At 47.2% G+C, this 12,568-nt stretch overlaps 1 protein-coding gene across 44 annotated transcripts in view; it reads right to left on the bottom strand.

The window, feature by feature from the left end:
* Positions 1–12,568, bottom strand: part of SORBS1 (sorbin and SH3 domain containing 1) — a 231,596-nt gene that overhangs the window by 196,956 nt on the left and 22,072 nt on the right. Inside the window, exon 1 of one of the 44 annotated variants that reach the window (XM_045040476.1) lies at positions 9,638–9,720. The exons of the other annotated variants lie outside the window; for them this stretch is intronic. The gene's annotated coding sequence lies outside the window, so the exon portion shown is untranslated. Of the gene's footprint in view, positions 1–9,637; positions 9,721–12,568 lie in introns of those variants that run through there. 44 annotated transcript variants of the gene reach the window in all.

The following is a 12,568-nucleotide window of genomic DNA, read 5'->3' on the forward strand; positions in this document are numbered from 1 at the left end:
GGAGCTTTTCCTAGCCATCTCCCTACCCAGGTGAAACAGACCTTTTTCTCCTCTGTGCTTCCACTACCCTCTTAACACACTTGAATCATGCTCCTCTAAAATTAAAAAAAAAAAACTCTTTTTAATTCTGTCTATTTTTTGGGAGAGAGAGGAACAAAGCGCTAGCAGGGGAGGGGCAGAGAAAGAGGGAGACCCAGAATCCCAAGCAGGCTCCAGGATCTAAGCTGTCAGCACAGAGCCTGACATGGGGCTCGAACCCACAAACCACAAGATCATGACCTGAGCCAAAGTCGGACGCTTAACTGAACCACCGAGGTGCCCCCAAAATTTTAGTCATTAGCTGATACATCAGGCTCCCACTATAAACCATAGCCTTCCAAAGCAGTCTGATTGTAAGCTTCGATTATTTTTCACATAGTTGGCAGAAATGAACCAAAATATTACCAGGGGCCAAGTTGGAGTGGTGTGCCATGACTGATTTATTTTAGCACCCCTTCCATTTTTTTTATATGGTTCCAAATTTTCTTTACATAATATATCATTTCTTTCATGCATATTTCACGGACTATAAAAGTTTCTTAGAACTGCAATTGACCAACTGTAAAATCACACAAAGGAGGAAAGGGTCTGATGGCAGGAGACATGAGCAAGTGTCCCCATTTACAGTAGGAATGTGGGCAAACCTGCCATCTACAAGTAAATAAGCCCTGATAACTACAAACCAATGAGGATTCCTGGTGAAATTACACAATGAATGGCTTGAGGACATTTAGAAAACAATGTGAACGTGGGTACATGATGACCAAGTCATGCCAAAAAGCACCAGTGTTCTTTTGTTGTGATGACCAAATTGGCAGACCAGGTAAAATGTGAGCTAAAATATATCATGATTTCAGCAAAACATCTTAATCTCCCATGATTCACTTAAGTTAGGGAAACAGAGTCAAGCAGCTTGTATTAGTGTAGGACTATGGAGCCCATTGAACTACCCCCCCCCAAAATGTACATCACTCCCTCCTGCTTTGGTGCATACTGTACTTGGTACATACCCATGCCCCTCTCATAGCACTTATTAAACTTGACTGAGCTATTAGTCTGTCTTCCTACTAGACGAGGGGTCAGTACACTATAGCCCACAGGTCAAATCCAGCCAGTCACCAGCTTTTGTAACATTTTATTGGAATAATCATGCTATTTGCTCACATGTTGTCTATAGCTATTTCGGTGCTACAAGGGCAATTAAGTGTTTACAACCGACTGTATGGTCCACAAAGCCAAAAATATTTACTATCTGGCCCTTTAGAAATAAAGTCCTCCAGGGGCCCCTGGGTGACTCAGTCGGTTGAGCGTCTGACTTCAGCTCAGGTCATGATCTTGCGGCTCCAGAGTTCGGGCCTCAAATCAGGCTCTACCCTGACAGCTTGGGGCCTGGAGCCTGCTTTGGCTTCTGTGTCTCCCTGTCTCTCTGCCCCTCCCCTGCTCACGTGCGTGCATGCTCTCTCCTTCTCTCAAAAATAAATATTAAAAAAAATTTTTTTAAATAATAAAGAAAGAAAGTCCTCCAGCCTCTGTACCAAATGATGATCTCCTCTCGGGCAAGAAGGTAGTCTTAACTCTGTGTACCCTCAGCACTAACACACTGTCTAGCACACAACAGGCACACATTAAACATCTGGTGAGTAACTATGTCCACCGGTATCTTTAATGGCTTGATGACAAGCTAGAGAAAGGTTACTGACAGCATGATGCAGTAGTCAATTCTCAGCCACACCCTGTCCATTGTCTTGACAATGATGACTAAAGATGGACACAGGAGGCAGACTCACCAAACCCCCAGATGGCACAAAGCGGAGAAGAGCTAGTGCTACAGATGACCGAATCCAGATTCAAATGACCCCAACAGCCTAGCATCCTGGGCCAAATACAAAGCCGGTTGTGCAAGTGCAGGCTGGGGGCAGTTCCAAACTTCCTCCCGTGTGAGAGACCCGCCCTGCCAACCATTCATGTGAAACGGAGCTGGGTGCTGTTGCTGACTGCAAGGTCCATCAGAGCCCACAGTACCAAGAGTAATGCAATCTTAAATGGCATCAAAAGTAGGACAGTGTCCAATTCACAAGAAAATGGGAATACTCCCACCGTACCCCATAGCACTCAGGCCACAAGTAGAGGATTCCACTCAGGATACCACACTGTTTTAAATGGGTTACAATCACATAATTTAAGAGGCACCCAACAGTTTATAGTGAAAAGTCCCCCTTCTACCGGGTCCTGTGGTCGCCCAGTCTTCTCCTCAGAGGCAGACAAGGTTACCCGTTTTTATGTTCCCTTCCACAGGTACTATACACATATGTAAGCAAATAAACGTATCTTGTTCTCCCCTTTTATTGCACAAATGGTAGCACACTATATATGCAGTTCTGCTTTTTTCACTTAAAAACTCCATCCTACAGAATTCCAAGATAGTACCTGAAGAGCAGCCTCATTCCTTCTGGGGCTGCATAGGATTCAGTTGCATGGAGATTCTAGATTGATCCCAGGCTTTTGCTACTACAGTGTGTAAGAAATAAACAAACACCGTCATTTCTCACCTCTGCAGGTATATCTCTAAGACAGATTCTGAGCAGTGGAATTACAAGTATAAACAGCAGGTGCATCTATAATTGTGTCAAATGGGACACTGTCTTTTCAAGAGACTTATGGACAAAATGAAGTTTCCCAAAAGAGGGGGCAGGGAATTACATCCCAGAAGGAAAAGTAGAGGCTTAATGTAGAGAAAGGGGGGCTGGGAGAAAAGACAAGCATCATCAGCTTCAAAGATCCACGGCTACCCACCAATAACTTCAGTCCGCCTTTACTTACCAACATGCCGCACACAGCCTCAGAAGCTCACAGACATCATCCCACTCGACTGATACCACAACCCTGAAGGATGGGTATGAGGCCCGAGTCTTCTTATCAAAAGCCACAGAGCTGATAGTGGGCAGAGTCGGGAGTCAAACCAAAGCCAGTAACCACTGTCTGTGCTCCTAACCCCATAACCCTTGGCTCTTCCAGCCCAGACTGCTCAGAAGAAGCACCTGGGCGGCTTCTGCACAGGCCCCGCCTTCAGATCCTGCTCTAACTCCTCAGGGTACAGTAGGCAGAGGTTGAAAAGCCCAGCTCTGGGGCTGAGTCGGTTGCGGTCTTCGGCTCAGGTCATGATCTCGCAGTTCGTAGGTGTAAGCCCCGTGTAGGGCTCTGTGCTGACAGCTCGGAGCCTGGGGCCTGCATCGCATTCTGTCTCTGTCTCTCTCCCTCTCCCTCTCTCTCTCTCTCTCTCTCTCTCTCTGCCTCTCCCCTTCTCACATTCTGTCTCTCTCTCTCTCTCAAAAAAAAATAAACGTTAAAAAAAAAGGCCCAGCTCACAGGTGAATCCAAGGTGCAGTTCAGTCTAGGTATTCTCCAACTAGGCAGGTATCAGAATCACCTGGACCCTGTGAAAAAACAATTTGCAGGCTCCACCCCCTGAGTTTCTGAGCCAGCAGGTTTGGGGTGGTGCTGCAGAATTTACACTTCTAGCAGGTTCCCAGGTGATGCTGATGCTGCTGGCCCAGACCTGTGCTTTGAGAACTATTGCTCCTAATAATCAACAATTCATACTCCTCAAGATCCATCAACCCAAGGAACTTTCACTGCTTTAGAAGGTCGAATGGGATAACGTCCTCTGTAAAATGAAGTGATACTCAAGTGTCTTAGCCCAGTTCGTACAGTTTGCAAGTGGTACAAAACCTTTGCTTCTTTCTTTCTTCTTTTTAAATAAAGTGAATGTCTTTGCTTTCTGACATCTAGTTCAATGCTCCCTCCACTGTACTAACATGGGACTCTAAGTTCCAGGAGGCAAAAACCTTGTCTACCTTGTTTACTATCTTATTTCTCCTGATTCTAAAAGCCAGTGTTCAACGTGTATGCCTGAATGAGTGAATCATGTCATGTGAATATAGTGAGAAATGTTCTAAAGGAGAAAATTATCAGACAAGTTGATGGTAGCTCATATTAAACAATTCTAATAATCAGAAGCATTAAAAAAATAAATGGAACTGCCTCAGTGAACAGTGAGCTCCCTGTCCTTGGAAACACACCAGTGAAAGCTAACCAGCCAAGTGACAACAAAGTCACAAAGCAACTATATACTCCAAGGTGACCTCCTGAACCTCTAACAGCTTTTGCAAAGCTGAATTTTAATTCTTGTGTATTCCAGTAGAGAGGAGGTACTCTAAATCCTTCTTGATTATTGGTCAACTAGCCTGCCAACAGCTTCACTATGTATTTACACTAATCACTGCATGCCCGTGCCTCAGTTTCCCCCAACACAAAATGAAGAGGTTTGTCAAAATCAGTCTCTGGAGATTATCTAATGACTGGCAAATAATAAACAGCTAACAGATGTACCAAAGTACTTAACATGCATAACATGTCTTTTTCTCTTCGCTGCCATTCCGCAGTGCAACTAATCCTGCATCTAATGATAGGTCCGGAAAATTAAACTTAACGAAAAACAAGGGCATGTTCCAAATCATACTGTCCACCCTTTGAATACCATGCCTTCACCAGTTTAATCACCAGCCTATCATTGTTCTTTAAAAAACCATCCTTCCAAAATAAGTTACAGAGAGGGAGACAAACAGTAAGACTTTAAATACAGAGAACTGAAGGTTGATGGGATGGGAAAAATGGGAGATGGGCACTGAGGAGGGCACTTGTTGGGATGAGCACTGGGTGTGGTATGTAAGTGACGAATCACAGGAATCTACTCCCGAAGCCAAGACTACACTGTATACCCCATATGTTAGCTAACATGACAATAAATTATTTAAAAAATACTAATAAAAATAAAAATCCATCCTTCCAGCAGCCACATATTGGGCACACTGTGGGCAGAGAATTGTGCAAGGCCCTTAGGCAAGGCAGATGGGTCACGCAGGCCCTGCCTGCTTGGGCGCATACCTACACCTGCCGCTTTCATCGTTTAAAGCCAGCTTTGCATTTCTCCCACCTGGGTAATGTTGAAAGGTTCATCAGAATTTACTAGCACAGAAATTTGTTTACAGATTGATTTTGACAAGGAAAACCACAACACAGAATAATAGAACAAAATTATTTGATCCAGAGGAAAGTTCTTAATTTTTGAGGTCTGGGATACCAGGTGCCAAGGTTTCATCTCTATGATGGGCCAGCCTACAGTGCTATGCCTGGTCCAACTCTCGCCAAAGACTGTTTCATTCACACCTGAATACGATGAGGGTGTCAGACTGAGAATGGTCTTGGGTAATGGCTTCTCAAAGTCACCAGCACTGTGGTGTCTTAGGGGCTATTAGATTTGGGGGCCTGGGGGAGATAGGAAGCTAGGGAAAATTTCCACGCAGCTATATACAGCCCTCATTTACTTTGAACATTAAAAACTGTGTTCTCAGGGGCGCCTGGGTGGCTCAGTCGGTTGGGCGTCCGACTTCGGCTCAGGTCATGATCTCAAGGTCTGTGAGTTCGAGCCCTGCGTCGGGCTCTGTGCTGACAGCTCAGAGCCTGGAGCCTGCTTCGGATTCTGTGTCTCCCTCTCTCTCTGACCCTCCCCTGTTCACGCTCTGTCTCTCTCTGTCTCAAAAATAAATAAACATTAAAAAAAATTTAAAAACTGTTTTCAGACACAATATCAAAAAATGGGAACACAGGAGGCAGCTATTAAAATATGGTGAGCCTCGGGGCACCTAGGTGCCTCAGTCAGTTAAGCATCTGACTTCAGTTCAGGTCACGATCTCACGGCTCGTGAGTTCAAGCCCCGCATCGAGCTCACTGCTGTCAGCACGGAACCTGCTTTGGATCTTCTGTCCCCCTCTCTCTACCCTTTCCCTGCTTGTGCTTTCAAAAAAAACCAAACAAAAAATTATGGTGAGCCTCCCTTAATCACCTCACAAAGATGATGGAAGGGGAACCAAAGCAGAGACACTTTTTGTCGAACAGAAGAGGAAACCTTTGGCTCCCTGTTAGACGACGCAGATGACCTTGTCAGGATGCAGGAGACCGAAGGGGAGGGACCCAGAACAGAGAAGCCTGTCAAACATCTAGAGCCAAGATGAAAAGCTAAGACAGGTGTTTCTCATAATGATCCATAAACAGATTCTGACAGTCACATTCAGGTGCGTGTTAACAAGGCTTTTCTTCCTTAAGGAATATCAAAACCAGACTGCGGATCGGGTCCAGCCAGGACACCTAAACTATGAGCAGTTTGCTGAAGGCATCCCGCAGGGATAAAACATTAAGGAAGCTAACTCTTTATCTTCCCAGTTCCTGAGGACGTAGATGTGGCTGAGGAGATTAGGGCTGACAGGATTAGAAGTTGCCATCATGTGGCCCAGGTGTCTCCAAACTCTAATTCCTGGTGTAGGAATCACCCGGACTTCCTGTTAAAGGCAAAATCCCACGCCCCACTCCCCAGCGTCTGGCTCTACAAATGAGGACAAGATGCCACCCCACAAGGACTCTGCATGTCCACAAGCACGCCTGCCATTCTAAAGGAGCTGCTCCCTAGACTGCTATTTGAGAAACAATGACCTGATCCAAACAGCCTTTCTTCCGTAAGTGGGAAGAAAAAAAAAGGCCCAGACTAGTGAAGTGTTTTGCCCAAGCCCAATTTGCTAATAAGCCCAGCGCAGCCTCCACAAGGAAGAAATCTGTAAGTACGAATAGGTGTCTCACAGAACAATCCAAACTGTTGAAGGGCATAGCCCACCCCAAGGGCAGCAGACAGCAAGCCAGCTTCAACAGAGCCTCTCACCAACGAAAGACCCGCAAAGGGGCCCCCTCAGAGGAAGACTGATAAGCAAATTATCACAACTGACTTCAGCAGGGCCCTGTGTTTCCACAGACTGTCCATATTCCAATCACACTGTCACCTTCACTGTCATTTCCTATTCACCTCTGACTGTGAGCACCTGCAGGGCTGGGACACAGTCCCATCCATCTCTGCCTCACCACTGTCACACAGCAGGCTTTCAGGAACAGTTTTTATTGTCAGATGAAAGCTATTACCGCCCTCTGTCTAGAATCCCTTCCAAGAGGCTGGTCCACCTGGCACACTTCCTCCCAGCCTTCTAGCCCCAGCTCAGGTGTCACCTCCTCTGAGAAACAAGTGTCCCTCCCCCCACCTGACCCAACCAGGTGTTCCCTCCTACTTCTCCCCGAGGACCCTGTACATACCTGTTAACACTTATCACACAGTTTTGTAATGATCCTGTTTATCTAGGAGACTCCTACCCAAGGACAATGATTTTGGTCTTTGAAACCACAGCACTGAGCTCAGCTTGCTATGCAGAGGTTGCTCAATATAAATGGGTACGGTAGGAAAGCTAGGAGCAAGAAACTCTTAAATATCTTACTGCAGACTCAAACCCCTACAAAGTTGCAGATATACTTCACTGGGGGGGGGGGGGGAGGATTCCCTATTATTCCCTCTGTTCATATTTGAAAAGTCAGGTCACTGTGTCTCCAGCGCCACCATCATCAGAGAGGTATGTTGGCGGCACTCACAAAGGGGCTCACCTGTCTCTCTCTCTCTCTCTCTCTCTCTCTCTCTCTCTCTCTCTCTCTCACACACACACACACACACACACACACACCTGTGATCCATCCTCAACATACATGGCCAGATTACCCAGAGGTTCCTGAGCCCCAGGATCCTCCCACGGCAGCCATGGTCTGTACCTTCCATGCTGTGCATGGGGCACTTATCTCTGCCCACTTTGTATTACTGTTATCTCCCCCTGGGCATCTGTAGGCAATAGTCCCCGAGGCATAGGTCAGGCAATGTGCCAAGGGAGGGACTCCAAACGTCCAGAGCTGGATGTTTGCAGGCAAAGCTGATTTCTCCTTGTGATGAGGCCGAAGCCAGACATCCAGTGGAGGCGAAGGGGCTGCCCTCCACCAGTTCTGACATGCCCCCGATAGGCAACGAACAGCTCGTAACCAGGTAGAGGGGTACTCGGTTTAAAACTCCAGGGGGTCAACTCTGTGGCTCAGACCGGACACTCCCTCACCTTTGCAAAGCGCTGCACAGTTGGCAAGGCTTGCTCCACCCTTTACGCCTCTGCGACCTCTGCCCACCGAGCTGCCAGCCAGGACCACCCGTTACACGTGCGGACACTGCTCTGAAAGGCTAAGTGACTTGCCGGAGATCACAGAGTCATAAGCAGAACCGGGGAAAAAGCAAGGTGTTCACTTGCTTTTTATGGGTGGCAGCACCCATTATTGCTGCCACACTGTCCACATTTATCTCCCGAACTCACAGGGGTTTCCCTCCCCTTTCCATCCGGACCTTTCCTTTTCAAATCCAGCAAACCTTTTAGGTTTTTTAAAGGGTTTTCCTAGTTGTATTTTAGCTGCTATATAACAAACCAGATTTCCTGTTTCTTTCTTGTGTTTATTATGCTCAGGATATTTTTCCTGGTGCCCTGAGAATTATTCCCATAGGAAACATTCAGCTCCTTTGGAACTCTTGACACTAAAAGCCCGTTCCCTGAGAACCTTCCTTCAGGGGCATAAACAAGGCTGGCAGCCGCTGATAAGCCCCAGTGTGGAGTAGGGAAGCGGCACCGAATTTGAGCCGGCAGGCTTGGCTCCACCACCCACAAGCTGTGCCACCCACCACCCTCAGCTTCACCTTCCTGAGACTCAGTTTCCCCATCTTTAAAATACGGAGAATAAAACCTAACTTAGTAGGTTGTTGCCAGGATTTAAGATAATGCATGCACTATACCTAGCACAGGGGCTGATGTGGCCACCCCCTCTCCCCCCAAATCGGAGCTGATATCATCATCTCAACTGCTTTCAGGTACAACCAAAGTTGCGTATTTTTTCTCATGCCTTGAGAATTCTGCCCATAGGAAAAACAGAGGAAGGCCTTCCGCCACGAATAACTGGAGTCATAAAGAAATCAGAAACGAAGGCGTCTGCTCTGACACCTCAGAAAGGTTAAAAACAAAAGTATGATTACTCTCCTAGGGCTAAAAAGGCCTCACAAACACCCCAGTTCCCCCACTCCCGCCCCCTACACACCATCCACGGGCCTGTTATCTACAAGTCACTGAAGCTCAGGGAGTCTCATTTCCTCATCTGCAGGACAGAGATAACCTTGCCAACAGCCCGGCTGCTCAGGATGACATGAGGCGTACTGCTCGGGCCACCTGCACACTGGGCCCTGGCAGTCGCCTTCCCAACCCCTAGTCCCTGCTCCTTCCTTCCTAACAGAGCCTCCATTTTGTTTGGATACGTGCCTCTCCTCCAGATCCCTCCAGAAGTGTGGCCGCCTTCCAGTCAACAGTGATTGATTCAGGGATGGACGTGCAGCCAAGCTCCAGCCGAGGAGGCATCTCGGGAGAGTGTTGGGGGGGCCTCAGGAAGCTTCCTGGCTGCTGAGAAAGCCTGAAGTCCATCCAGTCTCTCTTCTTCCTCTGGCTGTGCTTGTCTCACTAAAATGTTTGGAAACGCTGCAGCCCTCTTATTCTCTGCAGGGGAAGCCAACCACCAAAGATAGCAGAGATGGGAAGAAACCGGGGGCCTTGCTGACGTCACTGAGCTACTGAAGCGGTTACCCCAAAACCCACCCTACCTTGAGATTCAGAATCATCCCACTGCCAACTCCAGGAGGCATGGCCCACATTGTGGCCCACAGGACTGATGGGCCTTGCAGTTTTACAATGCATCCCTCCTGTTTGAGAAACAAGTTTTGCCAGTTAGCCAATCTGGGCTGGAGTTTGTTATTTGCAGCTGACATCATCTGGATATAACTTGCATAACCTAGAGAATATGTTAAAAATCCAAATCCTTGGGGGACACCTGGGTGGCTCAGTCAGTTGAGCATCTGACTTGACTTCAGTTCAGGTCATGATCCCAGGGTCGTGGCGTCAGGCCCTGCATCGGGCTCTGTGCTGAGTGTGGAGCCTGCTTAAGGTTCTCTCTCTCTCTCTCTCTCTCTCTCTCTCTCTCTCTCTCTCTCTCTCTCTGTCTCTCCCTCTCTTCCCCCTCCCTCTGCCCCTTCCCCCACTCTTGCTCTCTCAAATAAAATAAATTAAAAAATTCAAATCCTTGGGCCCCACCAGGGAGTACTATGTATTTTTAGCAAGTACCCCAGGTGAATTCTGATGCTCCCCAAAGTTTAAGAACCACTGCTTTAGTGGAATGTAAAGACGCCCGGTGCAGTGCCAGGCACACAGTCAACTCTACGTGTCAGTCCCAAGTGGACTTACCTGAGAACCACCATCCCAGCTTCCTATTTCCTGTGTAAAGCTACTGTAGAAAGAACAGATGAGGGCAACAGAGAAGGGAGTGTGAGTTGTCAAACAAATCTCACCTCTTCCCACAAAATGCTGCTCTGCACAGTTTTAGGAAAACATCTGCTAACGTTCGGCCGAAACCCTCTTCCATGATGGCCTGACTCTGTTCCTTCCTCAGCAGCTGCAGCTGGAGTCATTACCTGGGACCTCTTTCAGTGCAGACCACAGCACAGTGGCTGGCGGCCACACGTCTGGCCATCCCGGCTCTCCCAGCGGCCCTTTCAACTTTATTAAAAGGTCATTTTCCTGGCCTGGCTATTTCTTATCCTGGACTGATCACCCCCTGTGGCACCAGGAAACTGCAAGGGAAGCTGCACTTATTAGAAGCAGATAAAAGAAGGAGCTGGCTGAGCCACAGCTGACTCCTGAAATCATTGTTCTTGAAATGTCAGAGGCACAGTGTCCTTCGGGGTCATATGCTACCCACCTCACTCCAAGGGGGAAGCCAAGACCCAGGGGGATGGGACCTGGGACTCCCATTCACCCAGCTACTTCTTGTCAGCATTAGTCAGAGTCAAGGGGTTCCTTACTGTGGCGATAGTAACAGATGGAGGGGGAGCACTTTAGCCTGCAGAAGAGGAGAATGAAGGGAGGGGCAAGCACTAATCTAGAGGGGCCTCTGCAGGATACCAGCAGGATACCTAGATAAGCCATGAAGACCAAAGGCAGCAAAGAACATCTCACCTGCTCTTTTTGATGTTAAGATCCTTGAGCTGGGTCTACTTAATTAATTTGGACTTTTTCACTCGAAAAATATTTGAATGACTATTTAATGGAGGTATGCACCAGGTATGCAGTGACAAGGGAAGGGGCCAGAGCTGAGGATAATAGAAAGGACCTCGATGTAACAGTGAAGATAAGGCAAATATTTACAGAACTAAAAAGCAAGTCCCACCAGAGAAAGTGTCTTCAGAAAGCCTCCCTAGCTCTACCCCAAGTTCAACTACACTTAGGCACCCATCATTCTGTGCTCCCCCACAGCCTGAGCACTGCATTGTAACTTCCCACTCATGCACCTGTCTCTCTGTCTTCTCCAGTAAGGGGCCCATCATCTGTTCATCTCTAGCACAGGTCCTGGGACAAGGACACGTGCAGTGAATGCTGGTTGCTGACATGGGTAAATGGATGGATGAGTGGATGGATGGGGATGCCAAAGAATTCTGGCTAGGGAATCTGGCTAGGGAATCAGCCTGAAAGGCTGAGGCACCTGAGCTGGATCGTGAAGCATCTAGACAACTGGAGATGAAGACAGGACCCACTTCATCCAAAGTGCCCAATACCATCTTAGGCAGAAAGCTAGTGCCTTAAAGCTACCTGGATGAGTTTATTCCCAAATGGGCTTTCCTAAGGGAAGGAAACTGGGTTTGTTTCCCACAGTCTTTTGTTTCTCCCTAGGTAAACAGAAGCAACTCCTAAATAGTAATTAAACTGACATACTAAGGGAAAGTTAACTGCCAACCAGTCTCTACAAACACAAAGGCACTTTGGCAGAATGAGGACACCCCAATTCTACTTGGGGTAGATATGTAGTTTTCCAAGATATATTCAGTGACAAAGGCAACGTATGTCATCCCCCCCCCCCCCACGTGTGTTATCTGTATATAGAAATACTGGAAGGATACCTAAGAAACTAATAAAAAGGATTACCTGTGTATAAAGGATTATATCATTTAGCACCGACAATGGGACATTTTTGGGGGTGAAGGAGGGTGTTACTGATCATTCACTGGGATGGAGAACACAAACAAAGACTGTCATGGGAAAACTGGAACATTATGTTCAGTCTGCCCATAGGGGCCAGGCTGGAGGAGGGGGTGATGTGGACATCACTGGGCTAAGAATGAAAATTTTCAATGCATACATTTTTATAGTGTTTTGATTTCTGAACCATGTGTATGTATCAACTATCCTAAAATGTAATCATCTTTTTCATGGGAATTTAAAAAGCTAAGGAATTTGGCCTTCCAACTCTGCGACATAGGAAGCTCATGTGGGATAGCCACCCTGAAGAGCACGGCTAGATACAAAATGAACTCACTGCTCAGAGCACAGCCCTTCTGCAGCATGCAATAAAACAGCCCTGAGAGAAGTGAGCTGCACATGGCCTAAAAAGGCTTTGACTCCGTGCAGGGCCAGCTGAGATGGGGAACATCAGGGGAATATAAACAGTGTGAGACGGACATAAAGCAGTTCAGGTTTTACACAAT

Source organism: Felis catus, chromosome D2 (assembly GCF_018350175.1).
Source record: "Felis catus isolate Fca126 chromosome D2, F.catus_Fca126_mat1.0, whole genome shotgun sequence".
Taxonomy (NCBI): domain Eukaryota; kingdom Metazoa; phylum Chordata; class Mammalia; order Carnivora; family Felidae; genus Felis; species Felis catus.